This window comes from Lampris incognitus, chromosome 6 (assembly GCF_029633865.1).
Source record: "Lampris incognitus isolate fLamInc1 chromosome 6, fLamInc1.hap2, whole genome shotgun sequence".
Classification (NCBI taxonomy): Eukaryota; Metazoa; Chordata; class Actinopteri; order Lampriformes; family Lampridae; genus Lampris; species Lampris incognitus.
In genome coordinates, this window is record NC_079216.1 from 22588947 (window position 1) to 22609519 (window position 20573).

The 20573-nt window shown below is 43.2% G+C and overlaps 1 protein-coding gene across 1 annotated transcript in view; it reads left to right on the forward strand.

Moving 5' to 3' along the window:
* The window catches only part of syt9b (synaptotagmin IXb), a 104614-nt gene that overhangs the window by 660 nt on the left and 83381 nt on the right, over positions 1 to 20573 (forward strand). The gene's annotated exons all lie outside the window — the stretch shown is intronic.

A 20573-nucleotide genomic window follows, 5' to 3' on the forward strand; every position in this document is an offset into this window, starting at 1 on the left:
AGTTTGGCTGAAAAGTAGACTCACTTCGAATATGTTGTTGACTAGACTCACTCACTAGAATGGTATGTCCATACGTACTGGAGATGATTTGTTGGTCAGTGGTTCCGTCACTAGACATATTTACAACCATGTCATCCCATTCATACACGAGAATGCACATTTGCAGGTGGATATCAGATCATTTATGTTGGTATGATATAGCTCCAACTTCTGTCCACCAGTTCACCGTCATTACAAGTGTTCATTTATTTATGTGTGTGTGTGTGTGTGTGTGTGTGTGTAACTCTCCCTCCCGCTACATGTATGTTGGTTTTGCTTAACAGCACACGGAGCCTTGCAGACGCCTTAAAACATGTTACAATTCGTCATTAAACATGTATGATGAAAAGGAAGTTCAAACTACCAGATTGGTTCCCCGTGGAGCTGTGACCCACTTCCTCTTGTATCAGACTGCTCTATATACACACAAGCACTTTCCTCCCACCACAAACAGCCCCTCGCAGCGCAGGGAGGCGGCTGGTCTGGCTGCTGTGGGACCTGCAACACTTGCACATCTGGAAACGGTTAATAAGTAGCCGGGCTCAGCTGGGGAACATCATATCCATCATATGATGTGATCATGTTTTGATGAATCAAAGAACAAGTTGCCTTTTTAGATGGCAGTATACTACGCAGTATGAACTGCATAGCCCATAGGCAAGCAGGCTGGTTGTTACGAGGGCAAACAAGTGTTCGGGTCAAATTAAGAATTTACGACAAAATAGAGTCGGCACACTAGATAATGCCCCCAAGAACATTTAATGGTGTCAAATATTGGAAACGCTGAAACGTAGCCACAGCCAGGGGTGCAAGTCCATGAATACTGGAACGGTATCCAGCACTTTACCTTTGACCCGTCCGCCAATATTTTTTTCCTACAATGAATCCGGAAAGCTCCCGCCCTCGGGCGCTAGGATTGGCCAGATCTGCCTGTCAGCCAACTTTCCGAATTCATCCTAGGAAGAAGAAAAAATATTCGCTTACCGTACACACAATTAAGTTGACACATTTAGCTTGGTTGCAAATGTGGCTAATGGCTAACAGTTAGCAAGCAAACGTGGCTAGAGTTAGGGTTAGGGTTGTTGCGCTTACGCATCGGCCTTGACTGACAGGCAGATCTGGCCAATCCTAGCGCCTGAGGGCGGGACCATTCTGGATTCATCCTAGGAAAAAATATTCGTTAGTGGTGGTGTCAGGGAGGCCATCTCACGTAACATTTTGCCAAATCATTATGAAGATTGACGGATTGGTCGAGGCTCCATGCCGGATTGGTCGAGGCTCCATGCCCTCACAGGGTACTTGGAAACTGTGGAATCCCCTGTGGCGACCCCTGAGAACCAGGGAACAAGCCGAAAGAAGAAGAAGAAGAAACACTACGTCACATGGTGTTATACCATTAAGTGTTCATGGTAGGATTATCTAGTGGGTCTACTCTATTTTCCTGTTGTTGTATGTTCTTCTGTCCAGCACCCAGTATTTATCATTTGACGTGCGTGCTTTTATAGACTTTTGTCAAAATTGAGAATTTTGAATCAACAAACGTGAAGATTAACATGTAAATGGGTGTCCGTTCTGATACTTTGTGTTGCTGGGTTTCTTTGGATTAGATTTGAAGTATCTAATCCATGAGTATCCAAATCCCCTTTCTAGTTGATCATTTCTATGGTTACCATTGAGTAGGAAATTCTTGTCACGTAGTACTTCCCTGGAAAAACTGATATGATATATAGTGTATTACAACCTCAGTATGGCAGCCAAAGGAAGGCAGTGGTTAGTTTGAAGAGGAAGCAAAGGTGTTGTGTGGCACACATGGCAGAGTAAGCTTGTAAAAGACCTTTTCTACATACATCAACAGCTAAAATACAGCTTCAAACATGTTTTATTTGTTTGGCAGTGGGGAAGTTACTGACACAAAACCACTGGAAACTGCCATGTTGAATGGATTTCTGGGATTCTGATGGCTCAACACCACCGCAGTTACAACAGTGTTCAGAGGTGTCAATTAAATAAAACACCAAGATCTTCACAGCTGTAACTTCTGCTGTTTTATTTGATATGCAGACCTGAAACACCTTGCATTCTGCATGCCAACCTTGCAGCCAGGGAAAAGGTACCAGTGAAAACTTGGATGTGATGGTGACTTTGAGGGGGGAACTTCCATCCATTGAAAGTGTTGAAAGTCGTGATGACAGGCGTGCAGGACACGTGTTGCGGAGCTCATAGCATCTTCCTCATACAATACTGGCTTCATTTTTTAATATCTTGTTGACAATTATAAAGTTTGGGATTTTGAATTAGGACAGCGTACTGTAGATAATAATGTCTAGTAACCTTGGCAAAAACTCCTATGACTTTTTTTTTCTTTCAAATTTCTAACAACCACTTTTACCCTGCAGGTGTTTAGTTCATCCAGTTTCAGTCAGCTTCAGGAGGGAATCAGATATGTGTTTAAAACACGTAGTTACACGTTTGAGAAGAACACCACTGGCTCGTGAGCTTTTACTGTAGATCAGTCACGTGATAACGTGTAATTTGTGCAGACAGAGCGTCCATTAGAGAAAGGTGAAGTGAGGAGAGACACATCCGTTTCTTGGCCTCTTAAAGCAAGGATTGATTACCAGAGGTAGTTAGCTATCATTACACCCTCGATTACACTGGACATCTACATTAAGAAGGTATTGTTGCCAGGCAACATCAGCTTATTGGATATTTGGTTTGGAACTCACCTAGCCCCTAGTGAGTTTAATGAATGAGCCCAATGAGTCCTCTCCTCTCTTCTCTTCTCTTCCCTTCCCTTCCCCTCTTCTCTTCTCTTCTTTTTTTCTCTTCTCCTCTCCTTTCTGTATTTTATACTCCTCATTCATCCTCAATCTCCATACTAAACCTTCCCCCAAATCTCTTTTAGTCAGATAGTTTTTTTTATTATCCACAACTCTCAAACTACTTGCTGTAAAAAGAGGTCCCTCTGTGTTATACCCCCCCCCCGAATACACAGTATCAGTATTTTTACTAACCATGATCCATTTGCTCCCCCTTCCCCACCATGTTCCCTTGCCCTCTCACTTTGGCTGTTGTCTTATTGAGCCAGCTGCTGATTGGCTGTTGCAGGTTATCGAGCCAGCTGCTGATTGGCTGTTGCAGGTTACCGAGCCAGCTGCTGATTGGCTGTTGCAGGTTATTGAGCCAGCTGCTGATTGGCTGTTGCAGGTTATCGAGCCAGCTGCTGATTGGCTGTTGCAGGTTATCGAGCTGTCCTCAGTGCCATGCTCACTAGAGGAAAGACTACATACAAGAGTTTACTAAGATGCTTTTAGCCTGAAGCCTGATAAGTATGAAGACATATTGAAAATATAATATTGGTCATAACCATAGCTTTACTTCATTTAATCTCCTTGTAGTGGCGGGTGAATCAAGAATGAAGACTCATTTGAAACGGTCACCTATACGATCTTCAATTGATTTCAACGAGGCCTAGAAACAATGGCAAAAAACTCACAACTGCCCCAACTCCTTTGTTTTACAATGCAAAATCTGTGGTGTGGAGGGGGGGGTGATGTCTTTCCCTCGTCCTCTTCTTCAGATTTTGCAGTTTGAGGGATAGGACCTTGGTATACAATTAACACAAAATAGTGTGCAGATCGGTGTTTACTTTACTGCCGGGTCACACACCATTTACACATGAAAACCGATATTATGCAACTGTGTTGTTTATAAGGGTGGGGATACCTGCAGTCAGCTGAGACTGAAGACGAGTGATGAAACGTTTCTCCCACTAAACCTTGTGTCCAGATGGACTGGTTCAACTTTCTGTCAGCAGATCACAAGCTTGGTTACTTGTAAACTTACTGATCGAAAAAATGGCGGCACGGTGGCGCAGTGGTTAGCATGGTTGCCTCACAGCAAGAAGGTCCTGGGGTAGTTTAACCCTGGGAGTCGTCCCGGCTCATCCTCTGTGTGGAGTTTGCATGCTCCCCCCGTGTTTCTGTGGGTTTCTTCTGGGGGCTCCGGTTTCCTCCCACAGTCCAGAGACATGTAGAGGTCAGGTGAATCGGCCGTACTAAATTGTCCCTATGTGTGAATGTGTAGTGTGTGTGGACCCTGTGATGGACTGGCAGCCTGTCCAGGGTGTCTCCCCGCCTGCCACCCAGTGACTGCTGGGATAGGCTCCAGCATCCCTGCGACCCTGAGAGCAGGATAAGCGGTTCCGATAATGGATGGATGGATGGATGGATGATGGAACAATTCATCACACCAGAAAAGAGTGTAAAATAAATACCTGAAATGTAAATGTAAAGTGAAACTACTGTGCCAAACGTGTGTGTGTGTGTGTGTGTGTGTGTGTGTGTGTGTGTGTGTGTGTGTGTGTGTGTGTGTGTGTGTGTGTGTGTGTGTGTGTGTGTGCTCATGTTGCTCGTTTCTGCATGTGTGTGGATGATCACATGTTCAGAAGGCCACTGGCAATTCTCTTTGAACTTTCATTGTGTGTGTGTGTGTGTGTGTGTGTGTGAGTGAGGGCTACAGTGTGACCGCTTTGTCTGTCGGTGTTCACACCATTCAAACATTTAACAATTCCAGACTTATGTATGTATCAGTGAATCAGGTTTAAACCCTGAACAAGAGATTAAACATGGTTTCTTGTGCTTGCACGAGATTATGAACATCGCAGAAATGGGATGTTTTATCTTTTAGCTTAATTCTGTTTCCAGGTTATTGAAAAAGATAAGACGCACATCGCAGCTGGCCTGTCTGCACTTGTTGACTGGTACTTCTGGGAGTAATTTTAAAACTAGGCTCGTCATGTTCAAGGCACAGTACACATATTATAATCCCTCCAGTTTGAAAGTTGTACAATTGATCCCAAGATAAGGGAAATGGACGGACTGAAAGGCAAGGGGACACAGTTGGTGCCCCCAGAAATTTTTCATAGGGGTGGCCAAATGGGGCCACTGAAAATCTTGGGGTGGCACACCAAAATCAAAAGCCATGACTGAATTTCGGGAATTCTATGATGCTGTTGTAGTATACTGTATAGGCTAGTTTTAAACTGTCAAGATGAGAGTTAAGAAAAATATACATTATTGATTTAAATGAACAGCACCTAATGTAAAATATCAGATAGAAGCATATTATGCATAATCAGAAGCATATTCTGCATATGCGACTCGTGGCTGGGGGGGCCAGCGGGGGGGCCAGGTATAGTATCAGGGTGGCCGTGGCCACCCCTGGCCACCGCTTGGGGGCGCCACTGACGGGACACGGCTTGCTCTATCAGGCTGTGTGGTCTGAAATAAGCCCTCACCCTGAACCCCCAAACTACTCCATAAACTGGTCTACATGTGGCCACAAAGCTGCAAACCCCGACTCCCACTGGCTACACGCAAGTTTTGTCAATTTCGCATACCTCCCGGTGGCAGTGTCCTCCGTTTGATTTAAGTTTAACGAACGTTCCACGCAAAAAATCCTCCCATAGTCCGGGGATCGCCGGTTCGAATCCTCGTGTTACCTCCGGCTTGGTGCCTACAGGCACAATTGGCCGTCTCTGCAGGTGGGAAGCATGGATGTATCCACGGTGGGAAGCCGGATGTGGGTATGTGTCCTGGTCTCTGCACTAGCGCCTCCTCTGGTCGGTCAGGGCGCCTGTTCGTGGAGGACGGGGAACTTGGGGGGGGGGGGGATAGCGTGATCCTCCCACGCGCTACGTCCCCCTGGTGAAACTCCTCACTGTCAGGTGAAAAGAAGCGGCTGGCGACCCCACGTGTATCGGAGGAGGCATGTGGTAGTCTGCAGCCCTCCCCGGATCGGCAGAGGAGGTGGAGCAGCGACCGGGACGGCTCGGAAGAGTGGGGTAATTGGATGGGTGTAACTGGGGAGAAAAAGTGGGGAAAAATTCTGATGGTGACCAACACTGGTCACATAAATGAGTGACTTTGATCGTGGCCGGGACAGACAGACAGAGAGAAGACGAGACCAAGAAAGAAAGAGAGAGCGCGAGGGAGGAACCACAAGTACAGATGGGGCAGAATCAAGGTAACAAGTAATTCAGCAACCAGGAAGATGACATAGTATATTCTCTTGCCGTATATAGCACACAAACACAACATGCAGCATGACATGTCCCCACCCCACAGATGTTACTGTGTGTGTTTGTGCGTGTTCATGTGTGTGTGTTTTTGCATTTGTGTGCGCGTTTATTTGAAGTGGCCTGCATTCCTACTGGTTACTGATCTCCTGTACATCGCTCGGGGCAAGACCTTACAGCATGGTGATGTGCACACACACTCATACTCACAGCACACAGACACACTCACTATGTGCACACACACTCATCCTCACAGTACACACACTCGCTAGTATGAATAAGTCATCACTCATGCTTGGAAATTCATCCAGCGTGAGAACCAACTGGATAAATGAATAAATGCATGCAGCTGTGTTGGGGTGCATGCATGTTGGGGTGTGTGCATGTAAGTGCGTGTGCACATGTGTGTGCGTCCTCGTGAGGAAGAGAGTGTGAGAAAGAGATGGAATAACATGCATACACAGTTTAAACAGGGAACTGAGACGAGTTCTCAGATCTCATAAAAAAGCATTGCTTTTCCATTTTCTCTCGTTTTCTCTTGGTGGTTCACTACAAATTCTCCAGAAACCTGAATCCTCAGCAAGGCAGGGCCACGCTGTCTTAGAGACGCTGCCTCGTCACCAGGAGATTTAGACCATGTCAGTAAAAAGAGGCCATCTGTTTGTTCACTTTAGGTTTTGAAAGTGATCTAGTTCAGAGATAGGAACAGCCGAGGCCTCCATCAAGAAGATCCATTTGCATTGTTGGAAAGGAAAAGACAAACCCACCACTGCTCAGACCACATATTTTTGTTTGGTGTGCTTTTTAGTTGGATTGGATTCTCTCCCAGCTCTCATCATTTTTGTTGATGCACATATGAGAATTTCACGTTCTTTGTTTATAGTAGATGTATCCTTGTGATTACTTCTGGTTGATAATGGCAAACTTAATTGTCCATTCTTGGCGCTTTGCAAATTTTATTTTCATCGATTGTGCATCTGAATTTCATGAAATCAAATAATGGACCTAATATTATTGCAAAAATAAATATCCTGATTTACAATTATTCCCAGAAGTATAGTAAGCCAGTATCTAGCAATGAATTACTTAAAGACTCATAATTTTCATATGATGTAAGGAAGCAATAGCTGCTGTATGTGTATACATGCATGCACACTGTTACCATCTAGGGTACACATGTTTACTTTTAAATATGGACCTTAGGGTTAAATGGGCTTTAGCATGACAAATAAAATGATTATTACGTGTTACTTTTTAATAAATGACTCGAATATAAAGAATGTCAAAAACACTGAATAGCTCAGGTTGGACGGGTTGGAGACAAAGCAAGAGAGGCAAGATTGAGATGGTTTGGACATGTGTGGAGGAGAGATGCTGGGTATATTGGGAGAAGGATGCTGAATATGGACCTGCCAAGGGAGAGGAAAAGAGGAAGGCCAAAGAGGAGGTTCATGGATGTGGTGAGGGAAGACATGCAGGTGATTGGCGGGACAGAAGATGCAGAGGACAGGAAGAGATGAAAACGGGTGATCTGCTGTGGCGACCCCTAACGGGAGCAGCCAAAAGTAGTAGTAGTAGTAATAGAAGAAGTAGAAGAAGAAGATGATGATGTATACTATATTGGTTATGCATTGTCTAAGCCAGCAGCAGTGCCTTGGTAAAGATGTCAGTCTTATAGTGTTATCTTTATTCATTTATTTATTTTGTATGCATGTTCATGCCATGGAATAACTGTAACCAGCACCATTACAGAAAATTAAACAGATCAGAACTTTTGAACCTCTTCTAATTAAAAATTTTATACTTTCTTCAGGGAGCACAGAGCTTGCTCATAATTGGAGTTCCTGAATCCAATTAAGCGCCACTGGCTACATTAGGTTTGCATCTCGGTGTCTTGACTGTACTCCACAAGACGACTTGGCAATTTTAACTTACCCCGTGGATAGATTAAAGTTACGTATAACAAATATAATTGAAAATTCTGGAGGACTGTCTAAATCACTTGAAGACACTTTGTCAGCACCCATGAGAATTATTTCTTTTTACAGACCAACCTCACAGAAAAAAACGGCAACAAATTTTACAATCATTTACATTTGTTTGAACTCACAGTTTAGAGAGAGATACGTGCCATATCACTTTTGAGTGACTGCAATCAAGAAACCATTTATTAATAAGAAGTACTTAGTTGTAAATTAACTTAGATACAGAAATGTGATACTCCCTCTGTGTAAAAGTTTTAAATCTCATCTCATCTCATCTCATCTCATCTCATCTCATCTCATCTCATCTCATCTCATCTCAATCCAGCCACTTCTCCGAGGTCGGGTCGCGGTGACAGCAAGCTAAGTAGGGCACTCCAGACATCCCTGTCCCCAGCAACGCCCTCCAGCTCCTCCTGGGGGATCCCAAGGCGTTCCCAGGCCAGATTGGAAATGTAGTCCCTCCAGCGAGTTCTGGGTCTACCCCGGGGTTTCCTCCCAGTTGGTCCAGGAGGCATCCTAATCAGATGGCCGAACCATCTCAATTGGCTCCTTTCGATGCGAATGAGCAGCGGCTCTCCTCCAAGCTCCCTCCGGATGTCTGACCTCCTCACCCTATCTCTAAGGCTGAGCCCAGACACCCTACGGAGGAAACTCATTTCAGCCGCTTGTATCCGAGATCTCACCCTTTCGGTCACTACCCAAAGCTCCTGACCATAGGGGAGGATTTGTACAAAGATTGACTGGTAAATATAGAGCCTAGCCTTCCGTCTCAGCTTCGTCTTCGCCACAATGGTCCGGTAAAACGTCCGCAATACTGCTGATGCTGCACCAATCCGTCTGTCAATCTCCCGCTCCATCCTACCCTTACTCGTGAACAAGACCCCGAGATACTTCAACTCCGTCACTTGGGGCAGCAACTCATCCTCAACCCGGAGGGAACAATCCACCATTTTCCGGTAGAGAACCTTGGCTAACAGGTCGAGGCCTTTAGTCGACTGGTTAACGTAGTCGCTTGCAGTGCGGGAGCCTCAGGTTCGCGTCCTGGCTGTGGCAATTCGCGGGAACGCGAATCTCGAAGGAAGGGGACAATGTAACGATCACGGATGAATAGGCTCGGTAGCTAACGGGTTGGAACCTTTAGTCGAGCGGTCAGCGATGTCTCCCGCGATACGGGTTCACGTCCCGGCCGCGGCAGTTCCTGTGGTTTACCCCCGAATTCGCTGCAATATATGTATATATATAGTGGGGTTTTTTTCCGAAACCGTCAATGGTGTTGATACAAGTGCTCAATGAATGAGAAGCGGAATATCAATATACACTACCGTTCAAAAGTTTGGGATCACCCAAACAATTTTGTGTTTTCCATGAAAAGTCACACTTATTCACCACCATATGTTGTGAAATGAATAGAAAATAGAGTCAAGACATTGACAAGGTTAGAAATAAGGATTTGTATTTGAAATAAGATTTTTTTTACATCAAACTTTGCTTTCGTCAAAGAATCCTCCATTTGCAGCAATTACAGCATTGCAGACCTTTGGCATTCTAGCTGTTAATTTGTTGAGGTAATCTGGAGAAATTGCACCCCACGCTTCCAGAAGCAGCTCCCACAAGTTGGATTGGTTGGATGGGCACTTCTTTGAGCAGATTGAGTTTCTGGAGCATCACATTTGTGGGGTCAATTAAACGCTCAAAATGGCCAGAAAAAGAGAACTTTCATCTGAAACTCGACAGTCTATTCTTGTTCTTAGAAATGAAGGCTATTCCATGCGAGAAATTGCTAAGAAATTGAAGATTTCCTACACCGGTGTGTACTACTCCCTTCAGAGGACAGCACAAACAGGCTCTAACCAGAGTAGAAAAAGAAGTGGGAGGCCGCGTTGCACAACTGAGCAAGAAGATAAGTACATTAGAGTCTCTAGTTTGAGAAACAGACGCCTCACAGGTCCCCAACTGGCATCTTCATTAAATAGTACCTGTTAGAGCCTGTTTGTGCTGTCCTCTGAAGGGAGTAGTACACACCGGTGTAGGAAATCTTCAATTTCTTAGCAATTTCTCGCATGGAATAGCCTTCATTTCTAAGAACAAGAATAGACTGTCGAGTTTCAGATGAAAGTTCTCTTTTTCTGGCCATTTTGAGCGTTTAATTGACCCCACAAATGTGATGCTCCAGAAACTCAATCTGCTCAAAGAAGTGCCCATCCAACCAATCCAACTTGTGGGAGCTGCTTCTGGAAGCGTGGGGTGCAATTTCTCCAGATTACCTCAACAAATTAACAGCTAGAATGCCAAAGGTCTGCAATGCTGTAATTGCTGCAAATGGAGGATTCTTTGACGAAAGCAAAGTTTGATGTAAAAAAAATCTTATTTCAAATACAAATCCTTATTTCTAACCTTGTCAATGTCTTGACTCTATTTTCTATTCATTTCACAACATATGGTGGTGAATAAGTGTGACTTTTCATGGAAAACACGAAATTGTTTGGGTGATCCCAAACTTTTGAACGGTAGTGTAGATGTAGAAAAAAAAATTAATACATGAAGCTGAGCATGAGTCAACCACACGGCAGTTGCAGTTGGGGGTGTCCGATTGTGATGAAGGTGTCTTTGATTTGTTCATGATTCTTGTGTTGTGGGACGATATTACTTATTGAATGTTAGGCATGCAGTTGTAACTAATTTTGATGGTGTTGCTATTGACTATCTTCCTCAGTTGATGGTCCGGGGTGAAGCACTTATCCAAAAGTTCAAAAAACTGCTTACCGATGTTTGCGGTGGGTTGTACCAGGTGATGTTTCGTTTTCTGCTACGTTTATTGATATGCTGGCAGTCAGTGTTTAATGGTGGGTTGTACTTGAGCTTAAAATTGTAGCCGCTCTTTTGTAATGCATCTTGGCATGGGGGTGTAGCGTCATTGAAGATGGACTCACCAGATGACATTTTTGAGAGTCTTCTATTAATGCCTTCTGGTATATTCTTCAAGATGGCGGGTGGGTGGCTGCTCTCTCTCTATGGATGCACTGCAGCGTGTTGTTGGGCTTAATGTATGTGCCGTTCCTAAAGTCCACTGAGATATCCAGAAAGTCAGTTTGTTTTTTGTTTGCTTCAATAGTGATTTTTAGCCCATTGTTTGTGAATATTCTGTGGATTGTTTTCTTAATTTGCTCGACCTCTCTTGGTGTTTTGTTACTGTAAACTACTAATAAGACACGTTAGTCCCTAGCTAACGGGTCTAACCCTTTAGCCGAGCGGTTAGTGATGTCGCCTTGTGGTGCAGTACACCCCATATCGAATCCCGCACCGGGCAAGAAAATAACCGGTTACATTGGTGGCAGCGGTGGGATCCGGAAGTGTGCAGATCCTCAGAAGTCTCTTCGGAGCGCGGGAATAACAAAGCGCGAGGGCGCGCTTCCGGGGAGGGTGACGATTGTAAACTACTAATAAGACACGTTAGTCCCTAGCTAACGGGACTGACCCTTTAGCCGAGCGGTTAGTGATGTCGCCTTGTGGTGCAGTACACCCCGTATCGAATCCCGCACCGGGCGAAAAAATAACCGGTTACATTGGTAGCAGCGGTGGGATCCGGAAGTGTGCAGATTCTCAGAAGTCTCTTCGGAGCGCGGGAATAACAAAGCGCGAGGGCGCGCTTCCGGGGAGGGTGACGACTGTAAACTACTAATAAGACACGTTAGTCCCTAGCTAACGGGTCTAACCCTTTAGCCGAGCGGTTAGTGATGTCGCCTTGTGGTGCAGTACACCCCGTATCGAGTTCTGCACCGGGCAAAAAAAATAACCGGTTACATTACAAATTGACAGCCCATCATCCCTAGAGTCCAACATTGATGTCCAGGTCTTGTAGTTGAGACAACAAATACATTTCAACTAGTTCACAAGTTTCCACCCCGTCAAAGCGGCCCATGGTTATATCAAATTTACTATTACCTTTTATCTGCCATGGGTTTCCATTGTGGTACAAAAGTGATTCCTTCGCCTGGTATATAATGTATCTGTCTTGCTCAGATATCACTATGTGTTTTGCAGCAAAATCATTGGCTTTGGATAGTAAATCTTTGCTTATGGAGGGGTAGAACTCAGTCCCTGTAAACCAATGGAAAAACACGGACCAAGTATTAGAATGGCTTAGGAACATAGGTGACAAGAAGAACTGCAAATTCATATGTTTTGATATCTGTGAGTTTTACCCCTCACAGATATTAAAAAAGAGGGACATATAAAAACAGTTCGCTTGACTTTACTCTGCTGTATTCTACTGCTTAAAGCAAACACATTTCCCAACAGACAACATTATAGTTTCAGTCATTCTGATCTCATTTGATATGATGTACCTTGGAAGATAGTTGCATCACAACTGTGGTTCCTGCCACACAGCCTAGCATGGCAGCTACACCCTAACTATGCCAGCTGTAAATACTGGTCTTGCATTGCACTAGAGTTCATACATGACATGCTGTCCTCAAAGTTTTCACTATATCCCAAATGGCCCATAATGATTGTCTTGACAAATCAAATTACTAGTTTTAATGCTATTTGTTTGTTTGTTTGTTTGTTTATTTATTTATTATTTTTAATGCTAATTTTTTATGGTTTGCTTGAAACAGTGTTGCAGACAGAGATGAAAATAATGAAATCCCAAGAACAAGGACGACTCTACCTTGAGTGTCTGGCAAATATCTTTTGTGGAATGTCTTTATGCACGCTCAATAACCTAGGTAAAAAAATCAAAGAAAGTTGAAACAGTTCTTCTACAGCGTTTATTGACAGAAATGTTTCATCACTCATCTAAGTGACCTCTTCAATCTGGTCTGTAGTGATGAAAAGTATCTGTCAATAAACGTTGTACCCAGATGAACTGATTCAACTTTCTTTGGTCTGCACATAAGTCGTTGAGGACAGTAGATGACCTTGGATTAGAAATGTTTGCAGAAGGAGGATTTAGCCAAGGAGGCATTCATGCAATTAAAATCACAAATACCAAGCCTTTGCAGTAACGGTTAAACATCAAAATTAATTTTGACATGAAATGGGGTGGCTCATAGTTCAGGGCATAAACATTAAGAATAGTTATGTGTTGTTTAAAGACTGAGCCTGAGTCTTTTTCTTCATGCTCCAGAATGAAAGTATGGTTTTTATTTATGAGAATGGCTGTGCCTTTTTTTGCCTGCCCAGTCTCTCCTAAGCTTCTGATGTTCTGTATCAGACAGTCTAGTTTCTTGAAGCAGTGCTATGTCAGATTTCTGTTTTTTTCCAAGTACGTTAAAATCTTTATCCTTTTGATTACATGGCCAATCCCTTGGACATTCCAAGTGGTAAGTTTAAGTGATCCAGGCATAGGAGTTATAAAGTTTCAACGCAAGTGAGTAAAAAGAATTGATTAGAAAGAAACTGATGCAATGTAAAAAATGGTATAAAAAAGAAAGCCAAAGCCCAATTGTTCAATGTAATGAAAAGAGTAAAATCCAGACACTCAAAACTGCAAAACAGTGTAAAAGTACCCCAAATGAAGTCATCAAGCATACTAAGCATAAACAGATCCTAACCAATCAATTAGACCACAGTAACAGCCTAGATACCCAAGACAATAGCTGAACTCAAGGCTAAGTAATGGACACCATCGTGAGTTACCCCAGAATGAGGTTTCATGAGTTGTACTTGAACCTAAATACATACTTTGTGCCAATCGTTTCTTAAGTAGCAGATACACAGGTTGAAACAAATTAGATAATATATCAGGAATCAGGCACAATTTATTGACATTTATTACATGTATTGCATACACATCCATCCAGCTATCCATTATCCAAACTGCTTATCCTGCTTTCAGGGTTGCGGGGATACTGGAGTCTACCCCAGCAGTCACTGGGCAGCAGGCGGGGGGACACCCTGGACAGGCCGCCAGGCCAAAAAAAAATACACAAAAAATACACATCCAAATTTCCCAAAAGTGACATCACCAAAAAAACCCAGAGAGAACAAAGCAAACATAAACAGTTATCAACACAACCCACTCAGTGCAACGCAGTCCAAAAAATTCATCTGTCCAGAGAACAAACTCCAGCCAGGATCATTGTTGGAACTGTCGGTCTGCATGAGCTAGCAGTTAGCATAGCCTGCATTGCTCTGTGTCCTGCCACACCGCCCTCTGTTTTTCCTCCCTGGGTGCAGCTCCAGACAGGGGCCGTGGTCCCTGGACCCATCAGACGAAGCAGACCAGGCTCCCTCAGCTGATCCAATGCCAGCTCTCCCAGCCAGACACCTTCGGCTCACCTCCCCCTGCACGACGATGCAGACACAGACAAAAACACTGCACAACGCTAGGCGAGGCCATCACCAGACCGCCTCGGTGTTTCCCCTTGGGTAGAGTTCCGGGCAGGGCCATACAGCGGAAAAAAAACAAAACAAAAAACAAACAAACAAAAGAAAATACATCACACGAAGACACAAACTTAGACGCAGACGAGGACAAAGACACTGCATTGTCGGCACTGGGTGAAGCCGCCGCAAACGGGAAAGTACTCACACCCCTTCACTTTCCCTACATGTTATGTTACAGCCTTATTCCAAAATGGATTAAATTCCTTTTTTCTCTCATCAATCTACACACAATACCCCATAATCACAAAGCGAAAAAGGTTTTGTAGAAATTTTTGCAAATTTATTAAAAATAAAAAACTGAAATATTGCATGTGCATAAGTATTCACACCCTTTACTATGACACTCAAAATTGAGCTCAGGTTCATCCTGTTTCCACTGATCATCCTTGAGATGTTTATACATCTTGATTGGAGTCCACCTGTAGTAAATTCAATTGATCGGACATGATTTGGAAAGGCACACACCTGTCTATATAAGGTCCCACTGTTGACAGTGCATGTCAGAGCAGAAACCAAGCCATTAAGTCAAAGGAATTGTCTGTGGATCTCCAAGACAGGATTGTATCGAGGCACAGATCTGGGGAAGGGTACAAAAAAATGTCTACAGCTTTGAAGGTCCCGAAGAGCACAGCAGTCTCCATCATTCGTAAATGGAAGAAGATGGATCCACCAGGACTCTTCCTAGAACTGGCTGCCCAGCCAAACTGAGCAATCGGGGGAGAAGGGCCTTGGTCAGAGAGGTGACCAAGAACCCGATGGTCACTCTGACAGAGCTCCAGCGTTCCTCTGTGGAGATGGGAGAACCTTCCAGAAGGACAACCATCTCTGCAGCACTCCACCAATCAGGCCTTTATGGTAGAGTGACAGCCTGCTTGGAGTTTGCCAGAAAGAACCTAAAGAACTCTCAGACCATGAGAAACGAGATTCTCTGGTGTGATGAAACCCAAGATTGAACTCTTTGGCCTGAATGCCAAATGTCACATCTGGATGAAACCAGGCACCTCTCATCGCCTTGCTAATACCATCCCTACAGTGAAGCATGGTGATGGCAGCATCATGCTATGGGAATGTTTTTCAGCGGCAGGAACTGGGAGACTAGTCAGGATTGAGGGAAAGATGAATGGAGCAAAGTACAGAGAGATCCTTCATGTAAACCTGCTCCAGAGCACTCAGGACCTCAGGCTGGGGCAAAGGTTTACCTTTCAACACGACAATGACCCTTAGCACACAGCCAAGACAACGAAGGAGTGGCTTCGGGACAAGTCTGTGAATGTCCTTGAGTGGCCCAGCCAGAGTCAAGACTTGAACCCCATTGAACATCTCTGGAAAGACCTGAAAGTAGCTGTGCAGCGACGCTCCCCATCTAACCTTACAGAGCTCGAGAGGATCTGCAGAAGAATGGGAGAAATACTCCAAATATAAGTGTGCCAAGCTTGTAGCTTCATACCCAAGAAGACTTGAGGCTGTAATTGCTGCCAAGGGTGCCTCAACCAAGTACTGAGTAAAGGGTGTGAATACTTATGTACATGCAATATTTCAGTTTTTATTTTTAATAAATTTTCAAAAATTTCTACAAAACCTTTTTCACTTTGTCATTATGGGGTGTTGTATGTAGATTGATGAGAAAAAAAAGGAATTTAATCCATTTTGGAATAAGGCCGTAACATAACAAAATGTGGGGAAAGTGAAGGGGTGTGAATACTTTCCAGATGCACTGTACCAGCACTATCCCCAGAATAGTGGGAAATCATCATTTAGGCCTTTGAGACCATGCAGCCCTTGGAAGAAGTGACTGTGGAGCAGAGCTCAGAGAGGTATGTAAAAATTGGGTAATAATGTAATGCAAATATTTATTAGTCAATATATTTTGTGCAATTATTAATAGGTCTATGCAGTAACTAGTGCTGGAGGCCTGCGCAATTTCAAATATAACTTTATAACTAACAGGCTGTAACTGCATTATAGTAAAGAAAATAAATACTGATAGTACTGTTCATTTTTTTCACAGGTTTGTGATGGGTTCAAAAGCTATTCTCATGGTGAGAGGGCTCCAGATGGCTACTGCACACCGGCAAAGAAAGCCCTCCATTCAGTTTTGGTGACATAGGGGAGAAACGTTCTATCAATGAAGAAATAGTTTATTCTACTATACGATTGATGAACTGGAGAAAAGAAGGAGAAGGATTGATTTTGTGGAAATAAGGAACGCCAGTCCCACATTATCCATTCACCAGCCAGTCCATGAGATGGTTTACATCCTTGTGGAGGAATTGGCCAAATGATTTGGGGGGATTGTGTAAGTGAACGTGATAGCAGAGGCTACACTTTTGGACCCCAGGTTCAAGAAGCATGCATTTGTGTGGGAAAGATATGCAGAGGATGCTGTGACAAGGGTGGTGGGAGCAGCATTGAGGGCAGCAAGACCACCGCCACCAGCAATACCCAGCACAGAGGAAGGAGAGGATGGCCCATCTGTCAACCCTCCCAAGTAGTCAGTGCCTCTGGTTCAGGCTGATTTTGAGGAGTGGGTCACCACACTGAGGCGAGGGGTTCAAAACCCCTTAATGGAGACAGTACTGGAGGTTAAAGGGTTCTTGTCTGAGCAGCTCATACCCTGAATGGCTAACCCTCTGGAATGGTGGGGATCACATGCCCTTGTTTTCATGAACACCTGTGCAGTCATGAAACCAAAGCTCTGCATTGTGGCCACTTCAGTGCCATCAAAGTGGATCTTTTTGAAGACAGGGCAAATCATACCTGACAGGAGAATCAGGCTCCACCCTGGAAAGGTGTGTGAGCTTGTTTTCCTGAATGCCAATTTGTGAAGAGAGGCTTCAGTAATTTTAAAGAAGAGAGACTTGTGTAATTTTGCACTATTTCATTCTCTACATAGTTATTTTATTCTAATGTTGCACTGTTGAATCTGTTTATTTACTTGGTCTATTTTAGTTGTTTATTCCAGTTTTGCTCTAGTCCATCTAGTAGTAATTTTATTTTATTTAAATTTTGCACTGTTGAATCTGCCTACATAGCCTATTTTAGTCTATATTTTAAGAGAAGAAGAAAGTCACTTTATTTCGTCATTATATTCTTCCAATGAATTGCATTCTTACAATGAATTTGTTCTCTGCATTTAACCCATACTATTGTATAGAAGCAGTGGGCAGCTGCAGCGCCCGGGGATCAACTCGAGTTCTTCTTTCCATTGCCCTGCTCAGGGGCACAGACAGGATTATTAACCCTAACATACATGTGTTTTTGATGGTGGGAGGAAACTGGAGCACTCAGAGGAGACCCACGCGGACCCGGGGGAAACATGCAAACACCACACAGAAAGTACCTGGGACGGCCTAGGGTTCGAACCCAGGACCTTCTTGCTGTGAGGCAACTGTGCTAACCACTGGGCCACCATGTGCAGGGCGGCAGATGCAATAGTGCGTCTGTAGCCTAGTAGTAAATGTATTCTTTTGTTTTAATATTAGGCCTACATATTTTGATTTATGTTCCATGCCTTATTTAGGTTAGTTATTTAAGTCCTACTCTTATGTAAATTTTGCACTATATGTACATATTTGCATTCATTTTCCATGCTATAAGTCCTATTATTTTATTTTAACTTTGCACTATTACGTAGGCTATTTGCATTTATTTTGCAGTATTACATATTTGATTTTATTGTGTGTGTGTGTATGTGTGTGTGTGTGTGTGACAGAGAGAGAGAGAGAGATATTTAAAAATAATTTTTGTCTTTGAGAACTCTTGGTCTTTCAGTCTTTTATCACAATGATAGGGATCATTCTGCTGTAGCAAATCAGTGGCCTTATTATGTGAATCAGTTGGCACTGGGAAAAGAAGCGGCTGTAAAACGATGGGTAAAGATTTTTGAGCATTACAACCCCTGTGAAATGACTCATTTCACTATCAAAATTTGATCCATTTGGGCCGATAACATTTGGAAAGCGTAGAAGAGCCGCACAATTAAATTATTTTATCCCATTCGAGTTAGCAGAGTTAGTGGAGGAGTAAGTGGAGTTAGTAAAGGAGATAGTGGAGGAGTTAGTGGAAGAGTTAGTGGAGTTAGTAGAGGAGATAGCGGAGGAGTTAGTGGAGTTAGTGGAGGAGTTAGTGGAGTGGCTGCTGGGATAGGCACTAGCATCCCCGTGACCCTGTGTGGTTTGGATAATGGATGGATAGAATTAGTGGAGGACTAAACCGGAAGTTCACCGGCTCGGCTCTGGTGCGCATGCTCTATAGGTGTTGGCGGAGGTGGGGGATTCCCCAGGCTCTAGGTGACTCGAAAAGCTGACTCTCATTAGCAAGTAACTCATACAAAGTCAGTAAAAGAGTCAAACGTCCCATCACTAGACAGTATCGTAGCTAATCTAGTATCAGACTGGATTTTCTTTTTTAATTATTATTATTGATTGTTGCATTTGGCTACGTTTCTCATATATTGTATTTAGGTAATTACATGATATCATCATGAGTAGTTGGGAGCCCATTAAACATAATTAAATCCCTCCAGTCATTCTGGCAGCTTCACTTAAAGGACATTGGAAACCTATTTTCTATGCACTGGGAAATATCCTGTTTGTGCACTCAAGGCAATTGGTATGTGAATCATCCAATATGGAGGAGATTTTCTCATTTACCATTTAGGGAGGATGTTATCTGTTGATGCTATCTGATGTTATCTGAAGGGGAGAGCTTCCCATTTACAGCAGCTATACACACAATTTTTCAAGCCATTTGAGAACGCCTAAAAATCTCTACATCATTTGGGAAAAACGTAAAACATTACAGATGCCCGGGGGGGGGGGGGGGGTCATCCTGTAGAGCCTACACCCTGTTTTGTATCTAATTGTTCTCCAACTGTCTTCATCATTCTGAAATCATAACACAACTTGTGGAGGATGACAAATTTTCACCTCTGCCACCTAAAGAGGTAAACATTGTCTGATGTTACTATTTTCAAGTTACATAACACAGGTAAGGTACGAATTTGGTGTAAACAGCATCATGAAACATATTTTTGTTATACCACGATGGAGTAGAGTTCACAGGATGAATGTTTAGCTGACAAATCTGCTACATTTGAATCCATGCCATAATAATCCGGGCTGCTCCAATTGCAAATCAACGATGCAAAACAATGCAAAGTAAATTGAATATTAGGCCAACAGAAGAAAATTTACTTGATTTATATTAGATTACCGTAGGAAGAGTTACTCGTACATTTATTCACATACTGTATCAAAACAATCAAATTGATCTCAAAACCAACCCAGCTGAATAAACTATTTATTTGTAATCAGGTATGGTCACTCACTGTATTATTGCTGGGCTACGTTAACTCATTTGTGTTCAGCTTACTCATAGAGACGTCGCCATACCCCCCTTTTTTTTGTATTGCCATCATAGGCTGTGCTTTCATACGTATATGGGTTGTTCACCTGGCCTACAGATGTTATTCTCTTCTATTTTTCATTTTATTTTTTCCTTGAGTATGATAAGCTCTTAATATTTCATTGCTGGAAGCCTTCTTCATTGAAAGAGTTAGGTTGTATTACCGGAAGGTCTTGGGAATAGGGTTATGTAGCCTGCAGCTTGCCTCAGAGAGAGGAACAAGAATAGGCTCAGTTGTAGTTTCGTTCGCATTTGGGATGTGGGGCAGGGTTATGGGAAGGGGCACCCCTAGTTTTTTACAATGTGTATTCTCTTTTGTTTTCCTTAGAGAGGTTATTCATGAGGCTGTGCATTCTATTATAACCACTTATTTGTCTTGTCACTGTCATCCCTGTTACTCTACCGTTCCTGGCTAAATATGGAAAATAGAACTAGTAAGGTTGGTGTACAGTTCATCAGCTGGAATGCAAAAGGTTTAAACGGGCCTGTAAAGTGAATATTCAATCGCCTTAAATATTTAAATTGTGAAATTGCATTTCTTCAAGAAACTCACCTGTTGGTTAAAGACCAAGTCAGACTAAGAAAAGGTTGGGTGGGACATGCGTTTCACTTGAATTTAAATTCCAGAACACATGGAACAGCTATATTGATACATAAAAATTTTCAGTTCA